The following is a 17,888-nucleotide window of genomic DNA, read 5'->3' as shown; positions in this document are numbered from 1 at the left end:
TATTTTCTTCTTATTGACCTATGGATATACTACTCAGTAGCCTGTAAGTATAATGATCAGTTTAGTGTTAATGGAGATTCATAAATGGGGTACTTGGGCAAAAAAACCAATGTGTAATATCTCCTAATTATAGGGTATAAGGTACTTCATGTGATAATATTAGAAACCGATTCTCTTATTTTATGCATGTAGCTTCTATTAAAAGTGCAACAAAGTCCACACTTTTCACAAAAAAGTGACAATGAAATTATAGTATATTATAGAAAACAGCGGCTATTCCTTCTATTTGGACAGTTAAGCATGCTTTGCATTCTTCTGTCTGCAAACATTTGTGGAGTATCTACCAGGTGTTAGCACTGAGCTGGGACCTGAGATACAGAGTTGTAAGGCATGATGCATTCTGCCCTTGGGAACTCACATGGCATTAGTGCAGGAGGCAGACCAGAAGGTGTGGTACAACGAGTTAAGTCCATGGTTGAGATAAGCCCAGAGTGCGAGAGGAACACCAGCTGGGCACTCGGCTGCTTATTACAGGACACGGAGCACAGCACTGACTCCGTGTGGTAGCACTGTCTTACAGCCCTGGCCCAATTCTTGCTGCTTGAGAAGACATTCTGGAATGGAAAGATGCATTTCCCCAGTAGTCCAAATCTGCCAGTTTATTTGTTGAGTTACACTGTCATCTGTGGATACTCTGCCAGAAACCAAAACAAAATCCATTACTTAAAAAATAGTCTTCTAGGGGCGCCTGGGTGGCGCAGTCGGTTAAGCGTCCGACTTCAGCCAGGTCACGATCTCCCGGTCCGTGAGTTCGAGCCCCGCGTCGGGCTCTGGGCTGATGGCTCAGAGCCTGGAGCCTGTTTCTGATTCTGTGTCTCCCTCTCTCTCTGCCCCTCCCCCGTTCATGCTCTGTCTCTCTCTGTCCCAAAAAAATAAATAAACGTTAAAAAAAAATTTTTTTTTAAAAAAAATAGTCTTCTAGATCACTCTGCTACATAGCCAAATGTTGAAAAATTGTTTTAAATTTATGTTTATTTGTTTTTGAGAGAGAGAGAGAGAGAGAGAGAGCAAGTGGGGAAGGGACAGAGACAGAGAGGGAGACACAGAACCTGAAGCAGGCTCCAGGTTGCTGACAGCACAGAACCAAACGCAGGGCTTGAACTCAGGACCACGAGATCATGACCTGAGCTGCAGTCCGATGCCTAAATGACTGAGCCACCCAGGTGCCCCTAACCAAGTATGTTTTTAAATACTGTAAGTGCAGCTTTCCCTTTGCTTCTCTTTTGCCTGAAGGCCTCATAATACTTCAAAAATCACACTTACAATAAAAGTTTTGAAAGTGGTTTTTCTCTCAATGACATAGTAAACAATACTGTCTTAAACTCCAGCAAAGGAGTAGATCGGAAAATGAATTGCTTCAGAGTGAATAAAAAGTAACCTCAAGGCTTTGTCTTTTAAACAATGAAAATATTCTTAGTGTTTAATTTTATGTAGCTAATCATTAAAATCAGTTTTAAAGCTGTTTTTGGAAAACAAGTGCTTTCTGTAGTGATTTACTACAGCAACAGCCTGGAAATTTCCAGGCAAGGACTCTCTTCTGCTTATTTAATGAATTCTGTTTCACATTAGGACAAAATTGGTGGGTTTATTCAGTATTAAATATTAGGTTACCTAGACTAGAAATGAGCTAGTCTTATGTATTATACTTGGTGCTGGTGGATTTTGTTCTTTCAAGCTGTCAATTCAATAAGCATGCTGTTGATTCTGAAATACTTATTGTAAATTCCTTGATTAACGTCTTTTTCTAAAGTTTTATTTATTTATTCTGAGCGAGGGGAGGGGCAGAGAGAGAGGGAGAGAGACAGAATCCCAAGCAGGCCCTGCACTGTGAGTGTAGAGCCCGATGAGGGGCTTGAACTCATAAACCTTGAGATAATGACCTGAGCCAAAGTTGGACGCTTAACTGACTGAGCCACCAAGGCGCCCCTTTTTGATTAATGTTTTTACATATTCTTGACCTAGTAAGCCATTGAAGCATAGTGCTTTGAATAGGAAACACAAACAACCATTTCTCTGAAAAGTGCATATAGCTTTCTATAACGATCCCTGGAAGAGCAAGAAACAGTAGTTAGGACACTCCATGTATTCAGAGCCTCAAACTGTAAGATAGGACTTCCCCTCCCACATCACTGGGAAGATAAGATTAAAAACGTATAGGGGCACCTAGGTGGCTCAGTCGGTTGAGCATCTGACTTCGGCTCAGGTCATGGTCTCACGGCTTGTGAGGTCAAGCCCCACGACAGGCTCTGTGCTGACAGCTCAGAGCCTGGAGCCTGCTTCTGCTTCTGCTTCTGTGTCTCCCTCCCTCTCTGCTCCTTCCCTGCTCACATGCTCTCTCTCAAAAATAAATAAAGATTAAAAAAAAAATTTTTTTTTCATGTATACAAAATAGGGGTGCCTGGGTGGCTCAGTTGGTTAAGTGTCCAACTTCGGCTCAGGTTGTGATCTCACGGTTTGTGGGTTTGAGCCCCACGTCACGCTCTGTGCTGACAGCTCGGAGTCTGGAACCTGCTTCGATTCTGTGTCTCCCTCTCTCTCTGCCCCTTCCCCTGCTCACTCTCCATCTCTCTCTCTCCAAAAATAAACATTAAAAATTTTTTAAATGTATATAAAATATTATAGCTGCAAAGAAGTGTGTACATATAAGCATATACATTTGTTGAGATTGCTAGAATTTGGGATAATCACTTTTTAACAATGTTCCATGCTAAGTCCATTTGCCAAGTATCATGAACATGAGCACTTGTAACATTCTAAATGAAGAGCATTTGGTCCAAAAGATTATGATTTTAGCTAAATCAGTTTCCTAATGATGTGTCCGAAATGGGGCTGTGGTGGGAGATTTTGTTGAGGAAACTCTATCCACAAGTTCACAGGACCATGATAATATATAGCCTGTGTTTTACCACCACAGAATTATCAACAATTTTGATTTCTCTCCCATTGCCTGCTTCTTTTCCTCTGTATATGAGTTATAATGTTGCCATTTGCAACAATATGGGTGGAACTAGAATGTATTATGCTAAGGGACATAAGTCAGTCAGAGAAAGACAAATATCATACGATTTCATTCATATGTGGAATTTATTTTTTTAAAAAAATTTTTTTCAACATTTATTTATTTTTTTTGGGACAGAGAGAGACAGAGCATGAACGGGGGAGGGGCACAGAGAGAGGGAGACACAGAATCGGAAACAGGCTCCAGGCTCTGAGCCATCAGCCCAGAGCCTGACACGGGGCTCAAACTCACGGACCGTGAGATCGTGACCTGGCTGAAGTCGGACGCTTAACCAACTGCGCCACCCAGGCGCCCCCATATGTGGAATTTAAAAAACAAAGCAGATGAACATAGGGGAAGGGAATGAAAAATAAAATAAGATAAAAACAGAGAAGGATGCAAAACATAAAAGCCTTAAATATAGTGAACAACCTGAGGGTTGCTGTACGAGAAGTGGGGGGATGGGCTAAATGGGTGATGGGTATTAAGGCACTTGTGATGAGCACTGGGTTTTATATGTAAGTGATGAATCACTGGATTCTAGTCCTGAAATAACACTACACTATATGTTAACTAACTTGAATTTAAGTTAAAAAAAAAAAAAGTTATGTTCCATTGCAAAGGGACCACCTGAGGACAAGATTATGTCCAAAAGAGGAGATCATCAACTTCAGGGTTTTTTTGTTTGTTTGCTTGTTTTTTGTTTCTTGTTTTTTTCCAATAAATATTATACTGCTGCTTTTTCCTAGTCTTTTTTTTTAATGTTTATTTATTTTTGAGAAAGAGAGAGGGTGGGGGCATGCATGCAAGCGGGGGGAGAAGCAGAGAGAGGGACAGAGGATCTGAAGTGGGCTCTGCACTGACAGCACTGAGCCCGAAGTGGGGCTCAAACTCATGAACTGTGAGATCATGATGTGAACCGAAGTCAGATGCTCAACCAACTGAGCCACCCAGGTGCCCCTCTAGTTAGTCTTTATAGGTGGAAACATTAACAATGACCCCCGGTGCCTGGGGGCTCAGTCCGTTAAGCATCTGGCTCTTGGTTTCAGCTCAGGTCATGATCTCATGGTTCTTGAGTTCAAGCCCCATGTTGGGCTCTATGCTGACAGTGGAGAGCCTGCTTGGGATTCTCTATCTCTTCCTCTGTCCCTGCCCCTCCCTCTCTCTCTCAAAATAAAAAATAAACTTAAAAATAAAAACCCAAAAAACAATAGCCCCAACCTCTGGCAAAGAAGTGTAAAGATTTAGACCCTTACCATTCCACATTGGCAATGTGATCGTATTAAGGTGTTAGTGTTCTTGACATTTGTTATAGGCCATTGCCTTTCATTCAGACCTTATGAATTCATTTCCACAGAATGTGTGTGACTTTATTCTTTAAAAATGTTTTTTTCTTCTAAACTCATATTATAAATTCCATTTTCTCCTGGAGAGATTTTTAGTTCAGATTGAGATAAGAAGCCCAGCTCCAAGCTGTGGAACTTTGGGAAATTTTGTTTTTAATTTTTTAAAGTTTATTTATTTATTTTGAGAAAGAGAGTGAGCAGGGGAGGTGCAGAGAGAGAGAATTCCAAGCAAGCTTCATGCTGATAGCACGGAGCCCGATGAGGGCTTGAATTCATGAACCGTGGGATCATGACCTGAGCTGAAAGCAAGAGTTGGGTGCTTAATTGGCTGAGCCACCCAGGCACCCCGAATTTTGGGCAATTTAATTAACCTAGGTAAGCCTTAGTATCTTCAGGGTTATTGTGAAAATTTGTAGCAGTGACAAAAAAGTGTCAAACAGGGCCAGGCACATATAAGCCTGCAATACATGAGATGCCATCATTATTCTTACAAGGGTCTCATCAGGCTGACCCTAGAAAGGAGAAGTTCCCTTTCTAGAGGTAGCAAAGAGGGACTCAAAATTTGAGGGACTCAAATTTTGCCATCCCTAATTCAAAAGTATCTGTACTGGCACAAAACAATATTATTGTTTAGCAGGTGTAAGCTAAGACAAGAAAATGAAGAAAAAGACACCAACAGCAATATTTTAGAATGTTATAACCCGCAGGTGGGTACTTCTTTTGAAAGCAGAACATTATGAGAGCATATGAGGTGCAAAAATTTTTCCATAAGTAAGAGGTGCAATTGCTGTTATTATAAAGTAACATTAAAGATATTTTTTGCCTCCACTATAATATATATACATTTTGTTGATGGTAAGGATCAGTGTTGATTTACTCTATAGGGCAAGCACCTCAAACAGTAAGTGTGCAATAAATATTTATTAAGTGAACAAAACTATAAGCAAGGCTTAGGAATTATTTTTCTACCAGAAATTCATTAAAAAATGTAAAGGTTGGGGCGCCTGGGCAGCGCAGTCGGTTAAGCGTCCGACTTCAGCCAGGTCACGATCTCGCGGTCCGTGAGTTCGAGCCCCGCATCAGGCTCTGGGCTGATGGCTCAGGGCCTGGAGCCTGTTTCCGATTCTGTGTCTCCCTCTCTCTCTGCCCCTCCCCCGTTCATGCTCTGTCTCTCTCTGTCCCAAAAATAAATAAAAAACGTTGGAAAAAAAAATTAAAAAAAAAAATTAAAAAAAAAATGTAAAGGTTGGAATTGACATTCTGAAAGCATAAAAGCCTGACTGGTCAATAGATCCAATCATATCCAGGTAGAGGGAACATAATGTGAAAGAGGAAAAGAAATTCTCTAAATCCTGGGCATCTTTTCCAGATTAGAATGACATTTTAAGAGAAAGAGAAGAAACTTAAGAAAGGAGCAGAAAGACCAGAGAGACTTTTGAAGAGCATCAAATAATTCAATCAAGTGGTAGGGAAATGACCTTTGCTCTGGCCGCTGGAAACATTAACATGGTTGCCTGCAAGAACTTGGTCTTAAACCACAACACCACAACATGGTAGTTCTCAGCTTGCTTTACTCATCCTGTTCATCCCCCTGCCTTTCCTTGAACTTTCAGCCTAAGGCTCTCTCTCTGCAGTATTGTTGGCGTGCTCACAATTTGCCTCTGCAGATTACCACAGGTGTTCCCCATGCCCTCACTCACTGTGAAAAAAAGAGAAAAAGACAGTTCTGTCCTGGAGAGCGAATATCTCCCAGAGGGAACCCTTGGAAGCTGGAATCCAATTTCTTGATGTTTCCGAAACTGGAATCTGTTATAACTAGAAAATGCTGGAAGATAATAGGCTCCTGCTGCTAACCAAACACTCAGATAAGACGCACAGAAGAGCCTCGGCCAAGCAGAAACCAGCCTTTTCATAAAACACTGGGCTTCTGAGCACACATTGTACTAATTCCGTGACTAGCAGCTCACCGTCATGGCTCTGTGGTTCTTTTCCCCTTTAAAGGTCTTGATCAGGCCAATTCCTTTCTTCTTTGTAGTTTGAGAAACGTGTGATTGAGGCTGCTTCACACTGGAACTTGGGTTTCCATTACCTCTTTGGCATCTCGTACCCATTGTCGGTCCAGTTCTCTCATCTGGTCTTGTGGTTCCAATCAGTGAACCAAGGCGGTGAGAGAAGCATCATGGAGTGAGAAAGGCAGGGCCTGAGGTAGCTTTCTCTGCCTCTGACATCTTTATTTCATGGTCCTCTCTCTCTCAAACACACATACTCTCAACTGAGCACCAGACCTTTCAGATCAGTTGCTCATCTTCATCTAACTGACTCAGACTCTGTGTGCCTATTATATTCTCTCTCTTTTATTTATTATTTTTAATATTTATTTGTGACAGAGAAAGAGAGACAGAGCATGAGCAGCAGGGAAGGGGCAGAGAGACAGGGAGACACAGGATCTGAAGCAGGCTCCAAGCCCCGAGCTGTCAGTGCACAGCCCGACACGGAGCTTGAACCCATGAACTGTGAGATCGTGACCTGAGCCGAAGTTGGATGCTTAACTAACTGAGCCACCTAGGTGCCTCCCTCTCTCTCTCTTTTTAAAGTTTTATTTATTTATTTATTTATTTATTTATTTATAAGTAATTTCTATATCCAATGTGGGGCTCAAACTCACAACACTGAGATCAAGAGTTGCATACTCTTCTGACTGAGCCAGCCTGTTAGATTCTCCTACCCAAGAATGGTCATTGCTCAGCATGACACATTGTTTACACTGGTGAACTGAAAATACTTAAGAACTGGCTCTCTGAAAAAAAAAATGTATGCATATATATGCATATATAACTTTATTATATATTTTACTGATAAAAAGGATGTATAGCATATGACTTAAAAATACTAATAATACCTACTCTTTATTGTAAATTTCATACACCTATAATGTCAGTGTGACTTGTTATTTCTTAAAAATTCCACTCATAAGGTTTTATAATTCATAGCAATAATCATGAAATCAAGACTAAGAATAAATGCTTGATTAGTATTCAATTCAACAAAGAAGTCACTTATGTCATAGGCCAAGGAGTATAGTTACAATCTAAATGTTATTTTATATTTTTGTTTATAATAACCAGTAAGAAACAATAAAGACATACTTCAGAACTTTACTCAGTCATTAATGATGTGAGTAACTTCTCTGAATAACTGAATGATAATTTTCAATACTGGAAAGAATATGTCCTCAATTCCCTGTGTTTTCACAGTGTCACAGATACAGAGATGACAGTTTGGAGTTTCAGCTGCATGGTTAACATTTTCTTTATTACTTTCTTAAGTCTAGACCAGAGGTTGGCACACCTCTTTTGGCCTATGAACCAAATCCAACATGTGGTCTCTTTTTATACTGTCTGAGATCTAAGAATAATTTTTGTATTTTGAAAGTCTTGTCAAACAAATAATTGTTGTGTGACTGGAACTGTATGTGACTCAGAAGACAAAAATATTATCTGGCTCTTTATAGAAAAAGTTTGCCAACCCCTGGTCTAGACAATCAACAAAACAAAACAATACTATATACTGATTTCCATGGCATAAATACATCCACTATAGCTAATTTCAGGCTATAAATGTGATATTACTGAACACAGATTTAGGGGGAGAGATGATCAGTATCATGCCATTATAAAATTAAAAAACAAAACACATAATCGTAACACCATATGCACATATTGTATCACCATACAGATATGGCAGGTATTAATAACATTAAAAGCATAAATAACAGTAAAATGTAGCAACTAGAAATTAATGTTTTGAGTACTAATCACTTTTATTTTTAATATCATTTAATCATAAACTTAAGTATATTAATTTTTAACAATTTCTGTGTTTAAATTTTTTTCAATGTGTATTTATTTTTGAGAGAGAGACAGAGTGTGAGTAGGGGAGGGGCAGAGAGAGAGGGAGACACAGAATCCGAAGCAGGCTCAGGCTCTGACCTGTCAGCACAGAGCCCAACGCGGGGCTCGAACCAAGAACTGTGAGATCATGACCTGAGCCAAAGTCGGACACTTAACTAACTGAGCCACTAAAGCACCCCCCCCCCCGCTTTTTATTTACTTTATTTTTTTTTAACAATTGCTGTGTTTAAAATCCAGCCTGAGAGGGGCGCCTGGGTGGCGCAGTCGGTTAAGCGTCCGACTTCAGCCAGGTCACGATCTCGCGGTCCGGGAGTTCGAGCCCCGCGTCGGGCTCTGGGCTGATGGCTCAGAGCCTGGAGCCTGTTTCCGATTCTGTGTCTCCCTCTCTCTCTGACCCTCCCCCGTTCATGCTCTGTCTCTCTCTATCCCAAAAATAAATAAACGTTGAAAAAAAATTAAAAAAAACAAAAAAAAAAACCCAGCCTGAGAAATTCCTGAAAAGTTGATGATGGCTTTTACCAGCCAGGATGAGCAGGCTCCAGCCTACCACGGGGTGTACATCATAACAGTACTCAATGGGTTTCCACTACTTGGTCTGTTGGTGGGTATGTTCAGTAAGAATTGGAAGCAGTGTAGGTAGAGTAGACCTGATTCATATTCTGAGTTCTCTGATCCAAGCCAGGGTGTTGCAGTAAGAGAATACAAAATGGTGTATTTCCTGCATTTTTTTCATTTTGCTCTTCCTGAAATCAGCAAAGTTCTTTCCAAGCCTGGAGATAAGGACAACTAGGGATGGGGATATGACTGTATTATCTTTCAGAATGGTCTATTAATCATAAATCCACACTCAATCCTGAAGGGAGAGCTAAAAGTGGTGAAGAAGTTTGAACTTGCGCAAACTTTAATGTTTATTTTTGAGAGAGAGAGACACACACACAGAGCACAAGTGGGGGAGGGACAGAGAGACACACACACACACACACACACACACACACACACACACACACACAGAATCCAAAGCAGGTTCCAGGCTCTGAGCTGACAACACAGAGCCCAATGTGGGGCTTGAACCCATGAACCATGAGATCATGATCTGAGCTGAAGTCAAACACTCAACCAGCTGAGCCACCCAGGCACCCTAAACTTGTGCAAACTTTAATATGCAGAGTGTCCCATGAGGAAAGAGTCAGTGAACTTGAAGATATGTCAGTAGAAATTACTCAAGCTGAAACACAAAGAGAGTGAGAATCAAAAAGAATAGAGCACCCAAGAGACTTGAGACAATATATAATAGTCAAACGTACATTTTAATGGAATTCTTCCCACCCCAAAAGAGAACAGAACAGGTTAGAAAAAATATTTGAAAAGACGATAGCCAAGAATTTTCAAAAAAAATAATGAAAGACATCAAACCCAGAAGTTCAAGATCCAAGTAGCTCAGAGAACCAGGAAAATACCACGATAAATATTGAAAACCCCATCAAACATACAAAACAAAAAACACCTAGACACATCATATTCAAACTGATGAGAGCCAAAGATAAAGATAACTGAAGGTAGCCCAAGATATAAGATACATTACATAGAGAGGAACAAAAATAAGATGAGCAGCACACTCTTCACCATAAATAATGGAAGACAGAAGGCAATGTAATGACATCTTTAAAATATGAAAGAAAAAAATTGTCAACCTAAATTTTTATACACAAGGCAAATATCTTTAAAAATTAAGTGAGGGTTGCCTGGGTGACTCAGTCAGTTAGGCTTCTGACTCGGTTTTGGCTCAGGTCATGATCTCAAGGTTCGTGGGAGCCTGCATCAGGCTCTGCGTGGACAGCATGGAGCCTGCTTGGGATTCTGTCTCTCCTCTCTGCTCCCCAAAATAAATAACTAACATTTTAAAAAGTAAGTGAAATAAAGACTTTCAGACAAACAAAAGGCTGAAAGTTTCATTACCAGCAGATGTGCATTACATGAAGTGTTCAGGAAGTTACCAGATAGAAACTTGGGTCTAAACCAAGGAATAAAGATCTCTAGAAATGTTAAAATGGAGGTAAATACAAAAGACTTCTTTTTTCTTATTTTATAATCATTTTAAAATTTTTATTTTTTTATTTTCAAAGAGAGAGAAAGAGAGTGTGAGAGAGGGGTGGAGGGAGAGAGAATCTCAAGCAGCCTCCATGCTCAACACAGAGCCTGATGTACGGCTCAATCCCACAACCCAGGGATCACAACCTGAGCCAAAATCAAGAGTTGGACACTCAACTGACTGAGCCACCCAGGTGCCCCTTATTTTTAATCACTTTATTTTTATTAAAATTTTAAAAATGTTTTATTTATTTTTGAGAGAGAGATAGAGCATAAGTGGGGAGGGGCAGAGAAAGAGGGAGACACAGAATCTGAAGCAGACTCCAGGCTCTGAACTGTCAGCACAGAATCCAATGTGGGGCTCAAAGCCAAGAAGCCTGCGATCATGACCTGAGCCCAAGTCAGACCCTTAACTGACTGAGCCACCCAGGCTAAATCACTTTAAAAGGTGACTAAGGATCACTCATACATTGCTGGTGAAAATGTCAAGTGGTACAGCCACTCTATAAGACATTTGGCAGTTTCTTATAAAACTAAACATGCAATTATAATGCAACATAGCAATTGCACTTTGGAGCATTTATCCCAGAGAAATGAAAACTTACATTTACACAATTCCTTCAACAGATTAATGGTTAAACAAACTGTGATACATAGAAACCATGGAATACTACTCAGCAATAAAAGTTAAACTATTGACACACACATCAACTTGGATGATTTTCCAGGGAATTATACTGAATGAAAAAACCCAATCACAGAAGGTTACATACCATATGATTCCATTTATGTAACATTTGTTGAAATGAAAAAATTTTAGAAATGGAGGGCAGATTAATGGTAGCCAGAGGTTTAAGATGGGAGTGGGAAGTGATAAGGATGATCATAGTTATAAAAGGGCAACACATGGGGCGCCTGGGTAGCTCAGTCAGTTACGCATTTAACTCTTGATTTTGGCTTAGGTCATGATCTCACAGTTCGTGAGGTCAAGCCCTGTGTTGGGCTCTGTGCGGACAGTGGGGAGCCTGTTTGGGATTCTCTCTCCCTCTCTGTCTGCCTGTCCCCTGCTCATGCCCTCTCTCTCTCAAACTAAATAAACGTTTAAAAAAATAAAAAATAAATAAAAGGGCAACACAAGCAATCCTTGTGGCAATGAAATTGTTCCGTACTTGACTATGGTGGTGGACAGATGAACGTACATGTGATAAAATTGTATGGAACTAAACACACACACACACACACACACACACACACACACACACACACACACGTAAAACTATCTAAAAGATTAGTGGAATGTTAACAGTGTCAAAATCCTCGTTGTGATATATGCTATCTAATTTGTAAGATGTTACCATTAGGATAAACTGGGTAAAGATTACATGGGATAATTCTGCACTATTTCTTACTACAGCATGTGAATCCACAATTATCTCAATAAAGTTTTCAATAAAAGATAATTGACTATCTAAAGTAAAAATAGCAGCACTGTATTTGGGAATTACAGTACATGCAAAAATAAAATATAGGACAACAATAATATAAAAGATTAGAGGGAACAATTTGTCATATATTGTTAAAAGGTTCTTACACCATATGGAAGAAGTATATTATTATTTTAAGGTAGGATGTGATTAATTTTAGATGTATATTATAAACTTTAGACCAACCATTAAATATATATATTAAAAAAAATTTTTAAATGTTTATTTACTTTTGAGAGAGAGAGAGACAGAGTATGAGTAGGGGAGAGGCAGAGAGAGAGAAAGACACAGAATCTGAAGCTCCAGGCTCTGAGCTGTCAGAACAGAGCCCAAGATGGGGCTTGAACTCACAGACTGCAAGATCATGACCTGAGCTGAAGTTGGATGCTCAACGAACTGAACTATCCAGGCGCCCCATAAATATATATATATATATTTAAACTGAGGCATGAATAATAAGCCTATAGTGGAAATAGCATAATAAAAATTAATCATCCTAAAAGCAGGCAGAAAAAGTGGAAAGAGGGCCAAGAATGGAACAGAGAAAACAACTGACTAGATGTTAATCAATATTACATTAAATACAAATGGTCTAAATATACCAATTAAAAAACAGAAATTATTGATTGGATTAAAAACAAAACAAGATCCAATTACATGATATGTACCAAAAAATCCGCTTCCAATATGAAGACACAGGTATGTTTAAAGACAAAGGACCAAAAAATATAACATGTAAGCAGTAATCCAAGGAAAGTTGGAATGGCCATGTTAACATTTAAGTCAACTTCAAAAGAAGGAATATTACCAGGGGTAAAGAGAGAGCTTACCTAGTAATAAGTGGATCAACTTACCAATAAAATGTAATAATCCTAAATACGTATGTACTTAATAATGGAGCTTCAAAATGCATGAAGCAATGAGCGCCTGGGTGGCTCAGTTGGTTGAGCGTCTGACTTCGGCTCAGGTCATGATCTTGCAGTTTGTGATTTCAAGCCCCACACTGGGCTCTGTGCTGACAGCTGGGAGCCTGGAGCCTGCTTCATATTCTGTGTCTCCCTCTCTCTCTGCCCCTCCCGTTTGTGCTCTGTCTCTGTCTCTCAAAAATGAATAAATGTAAAAAAAAAAAAATTAAATGCATGAGGCAAAAAACTAATAGAAGTGAATGGAGAAATAAACAAAGCCATAATTTTATAATTTTTTAAATAATATTTTTAAAGTAAACTCTACCCCCAATATGGGGCTCAAATTCACAACTCTAAAAACAAGAGTTGCATGCTCTACCAATTGAGCCAGCCAGGTGCCCCCAAAATCCACAATTTTAGGTGGGAATTCACTTCTTAGTAATCAATAGGGCATTTAGAAGGAAAATCAATAAAGATATAGAAGTGAACAATACCATCAAGAAACCTGACCTAGTTGCCATTTATAGAACAGCTTGCCCAACAACAGCAGAATACACGTTCTTTTCAAGTGCAAATGAAATATTTAGCAAGTTAGAACATCTGGGCAGTAAAAGAAATAATGGGGTGCCTGGGTGGCTCAGTTGGTTAAGTGTCCGACTTCGGCTCAGGTCATGATCTCAAGGCTGTGAGTTCAAGCCCCTCGTCAGGCTCTGTGCTGACAGCTCAGAGCCTGGAGCCTGCTTCAGATTCTGTGTCTCCGTCTTTCTCTGCCCCTCCTCCATTCACACTCTGTTTCTGTCTCTCTCTCTCAAAAATAAATAAACATTAAAAAAAATTAAAAAAGAAATAACAACACATATGAAAGAAGTCATATAAAGTATGTCTTCTGATTATAATGGTATATTCAATTAGAAACCAATAACCTACCTGGGAAATCCCCCCCAAATCTGGAAGTTAAAAACACACTTTTAAATAACTCATGGATTAAAGAAAAAGTCAGCAAGGAAACTGGAACATATTTTGAATTGAACAAAAATGAAAAGATGATACAGTATATCAAAATTTGTGGAATGCAATGAGAGCAGTGCCTAGAAGGAAGTCTGTGGCATTAAATGAATATGTATATATATTATACATATGTGCCTATATATTATATATAAATAAAAGAAGGGTCTGAAATTAATAGTCTATGTTTCCACCTTAGGAAACAAACAAACAAAAAAGAGCAAATTAAACCCAAATCAGGCAGGAGGAAATAATAAACATCAGAAATCAATAAAATTGAAAACAGATGCCTGTTTGGTTATCACCAAAAAGATTAGAGATAAAAAATGCTGGTGAAGATGTGGAGAAAAGGGATCCCTGTGGACTCTTGATGGCAATGTAAACTGGTGCAACCACTGTGGAAAACAGCATGGAGGTTCCTCAAAAATTTGAAGATAGAACAACCATATGATTCGCAATTCTACTTCTGGGACTACATCTGAAGGAAAAGAAAACACTATGTTGAGATATCTGTACCTTAATATTCACTGCAGTATTCTTTACAATAGCCAAGACAGGGAAAACAATCTAAATGTCCATAGACAGATGAATAGATAAAGTTTTGGTATATATATATGCAATGGAATTTAGCCATAAAAAGAAGGAAATCTTACCATTTGTGACAACACAGATGGATCTTGAGGGCATTATGCTAAGTGAACTAAAACAGGGAAAGAGAAATACTATAGGCTCTCACTTATATGTGGAATCTAACAAACAAAAAACCAACGACCAAAAAAACAAAAAAAACCCCAGAAACTCACAGAAAAACAAAACAAAACAAAACAAAAGAAAACTCACAGAAAAAGAGAAGATTTGTGGTTTCCAGAAGCAGGGGTGGGAAAGGAGGAATTGGAAGAAGGTGGTCAAAAGGCACAATCTTCTAGTTATAAGATAAATAAGTACTCAGGATGTAATGTACAACATGATGATTGTAGTTAACACTGCTGTAGGGTATATTTGAAAGCTGTTAAGAGTAAATCCTAAGAGTTCTTACACAAGGAAAAACACATTTTCTTTCTTTTTTTTCTTTTTGTATCTATATGAGGTGATGGATGTTAACTAATTGTGATGATCATTTCATAATATATGTAAGTCAAGTCGTTATGCTGTATACCTTAAACTTACACAATGCTGTATGTTGATTATATCTCAGTAAAACTGAAAGAAAAAGAGGGATGCCTGGGTGGCTCAGTCCATTAAGCGTCCAACTCTTGATTTCGGCTCAGGTCATGATCTCACAGTTCATGAGATCGAGTCCTTTGTGGGGCTCTGCGCTGATAGTGTGGAACCTGCTTGGGATTCTCTCTCTCCCTCTCACTCTGCCCCTCCCTCGCTTGTGTTGTGCACGTGCGCTCTCTCTCTCTCTCTCTCTCTCTCCCAAAATAAACTTAAAACTAAAAGAAAGAGGTATCTGCACTCCCATGATCGTTGCAGCATTAGTCACAATATCCAAGTATGGAAACAACCTAAGTGTTCGTTGATGGATGAATGGATAAAGATGTGATATAGATACAGAGATTATTCAGCCATAAAAAAGAAGGAAGTCTCATCATTTGCACCAACATGGATGAACCTGGAGGACATTATGCTAGGTGAAGTAAGCCAGAACAGAAAGACAAATACTGGTATGGTTTCACTTATAAATGGAAGCTTAAAACATTGAACCAGAGAACAATGGTTGCTATGGCATGAGGGTGTGGAAGTAGAGAGATGTTGGTCCAAAGGCACAATATTTCAGTTATAATAAATTCTGGGAATCTAATGTAAAAAACGGTGACTATAGTTAATAACACTATATTATACACTTGAAATTTGCTAAGAGAGTAGCTCTTAAGTGTTCTCACCACATATGCACACAAAGGTACCTATGTGAGGTGATGGATGTGTTAATGAACTTAATTATTATAATTATTTCATAATTTATATGTATATTAAATCATCCAATTGTACACCTTTAAAAAAATCATGTTGTACAATCTACATATACACAATTTTTACTTGGCAATGATACCTCATTAAGTCTGGGGAAAAAAAATTAACTCCTGATCTTTGAAAGACATTGTTAATAAATGAAAAAGTAAGCCACAGTCTGGGAGAAAATATTTGCAAAATCCATATTTGATAAAAGACTTGCATGTAGAGTATTTTAAAAAGACTCTCAACCAATTAAAAGATAACAACCCAATAAAAAGGGGGCAAATGTTTGAACAGACATTCCACCAAAGAAGAGCTACAGATGGAAAGTAAGTACATGTAAAGATCTTTAACATTATTGGTTATCAGGAAAAGGCAAATTAAATCCACAGTGAAGGAGTGTCTGGGTGGCTCAGTCAATTAAGTGAACAACTCTTGATTTCCGACCAGGTCATGATCTCACAGTTCATGAAATCAAGCCCTGTATCAGATTCTGTGCTGATAGCATGGAGCTTGGGAGCTTGGGATTCTCTCTCTCTCCTTCTCTCTCTCTGCCCCTCCCCTGCTCATGCTCTCTCTCTCTCTCAAAATAAATAAATAAACATTAAAAGAAAAATAAAACCACAGTGAAAAAGCACTACATAACTATTGGACTGGCTAAAATAAAAACTGACAATACCATGTGCTGACAAGATTGTGAAGCACCTAGAACTCTCATACAGTCCTGGAAGAATTAAAATGGCACAGCTGCTTTAGAAATCAGTTTTGACAGCTTATTAAAAAAGTTAAATAGACATAGAATCTGACATAGAATCCAGAAATCCCATTGCTAGCTATTTGCTCAAGAGAACCAAAAACTGTGTTCACACAAAACATGTACACAGTTGTTTATGGCAGTTTAGTCATTATCACATACATAAAAAAAACTGGAAGTGACTCAAATGTCCTTCAGCTGGTTAACAGGGAAACAGATTGTGGTACATCCATATCATGGAATGACATATGTCAGTAAGAAGACAGATTTACTGATACATCAGCATGAATGAATGCCAAGTGCACAATGCTGAGTGGAAGAGAAGCCAGACTCAAAAGATTACCTAACTGTATGATTCCATTTAAATCATATTCTGGAAAGGGTAAAACTTTCAGGGGAGCAAACACATTAGTGGTTGGCAGAATCTAAGATGGGGAGAGAGGTTGACTACAAGGGACACAGGGAATTTTTTTAAGGAATGGAAATATTCTGTATTTTGATTGTGGGTATTGGTCACAACCCTTGTATGCATTTGTCAAAACTCAAACTGTATACTATACAGGGTGAATTACTGGACTTAAAAAATATTTACAGACCACAGAAATTGTCTTCATTTTATTTCTGGAAGATTGTTTTGAAGTGATTACACAAGTGACATTTGACTTGCTATTCAGAAAGTCAAATGGTTATCTCAACACTTTTAGGGTATCTCAACACTTTAAAAATAATTACCTCATTAACAATGTCATGACTATTGAATAATGTTTTATTAACACTTTTTATTAAAGTACATATTGCTTCTGGGGCACCTGGGTGGCTAAGTGGCTGAAGCACCCGACTTTGGCTCAGGTCATGATCTCACAGTTTGTGAGTTCGACCCCTGTGTCAGGCTCTCTGATGTCAGCCCAGAGCCTGCTTCAGATGCTCTGCCTTCCTCCTTCTCTGCCCAACCCCCACTAGCTTTCTTGCTCTCTCAAAAAAACAAATACACATTAAAAAAAAAAGAACATAGCACTTCTGCTAAGGACCTCTTCCCCGCCTTCTTCCTGTGAACCATGTTAAAGATTTCTAATTTACAGCAAGATTCTGAATCAGTACACCTCGAATGACCCAGGAACCTGCAGTGTAACTAACGCCACCCGGGATTCTGATGCTCCTGGGCTGAGGATGGCTAAAACACTAGGAGGCAGTAGAGCATTGTGTGAAGAATGTGGGTTCTGAAATCAGACCGCCTGCTTTAAAATCCTGCCTCAACCACTCATTGGCTGTGCAATAGAAGCTTTATGTGCCTTGGTTTCTTCCTCTGTAAAAAAGAAAGAAGGAAGGAAGGAAGGAAGGAAGGAAGGAAGGAAGGAAGGAAGGAAGGAAGGAAGGAAGGAAG

At 39.0% G+C, this 17,888-nt stretch overlaps 1 long non-coding RNA gene across 2 annotated transcripts in view; it reads right to left on the bottom strand.

The window, feature by feature from the left end:
• Positions 1–236: 236 nt before the first annotated feature.
• LOC121019395 (uncharacterized) overlaps positions 237–17,888 on the bottom strand; it is a 27,137-nt gene continuing 9,485 nt past the window's right edge. For both annotated transcript variants that reach the window (XR_005785566.1, XR_005785565.1), the window contains one exon: positions 237–694. This is a non-coding gene — a long non-coding RNA (uncharacterized LOC121019395). The remainder of the gene's footprint in view (positions 695–17,888) is intronic.

Source organism: Herpailurus yagouaroundi, unplaced genomic scaffold (genome assembly GCF_014898765.1).
Source record: "Herpailurus yagouaroundi ecotype Mexico unplaced genomic scaffold, PumYag 222, whole genome shotgun sequence".
NCBI lineage: Eukaryota > Metazoa > Chordata > Mammalia > Carnivora > Felidae > Herpailurus > Herpailurus yagouaroundi.
Note: the sequence above shows the minus strand (reverse complement) of the source record. Positions and strands in the feature narration are given on the sequence as shown.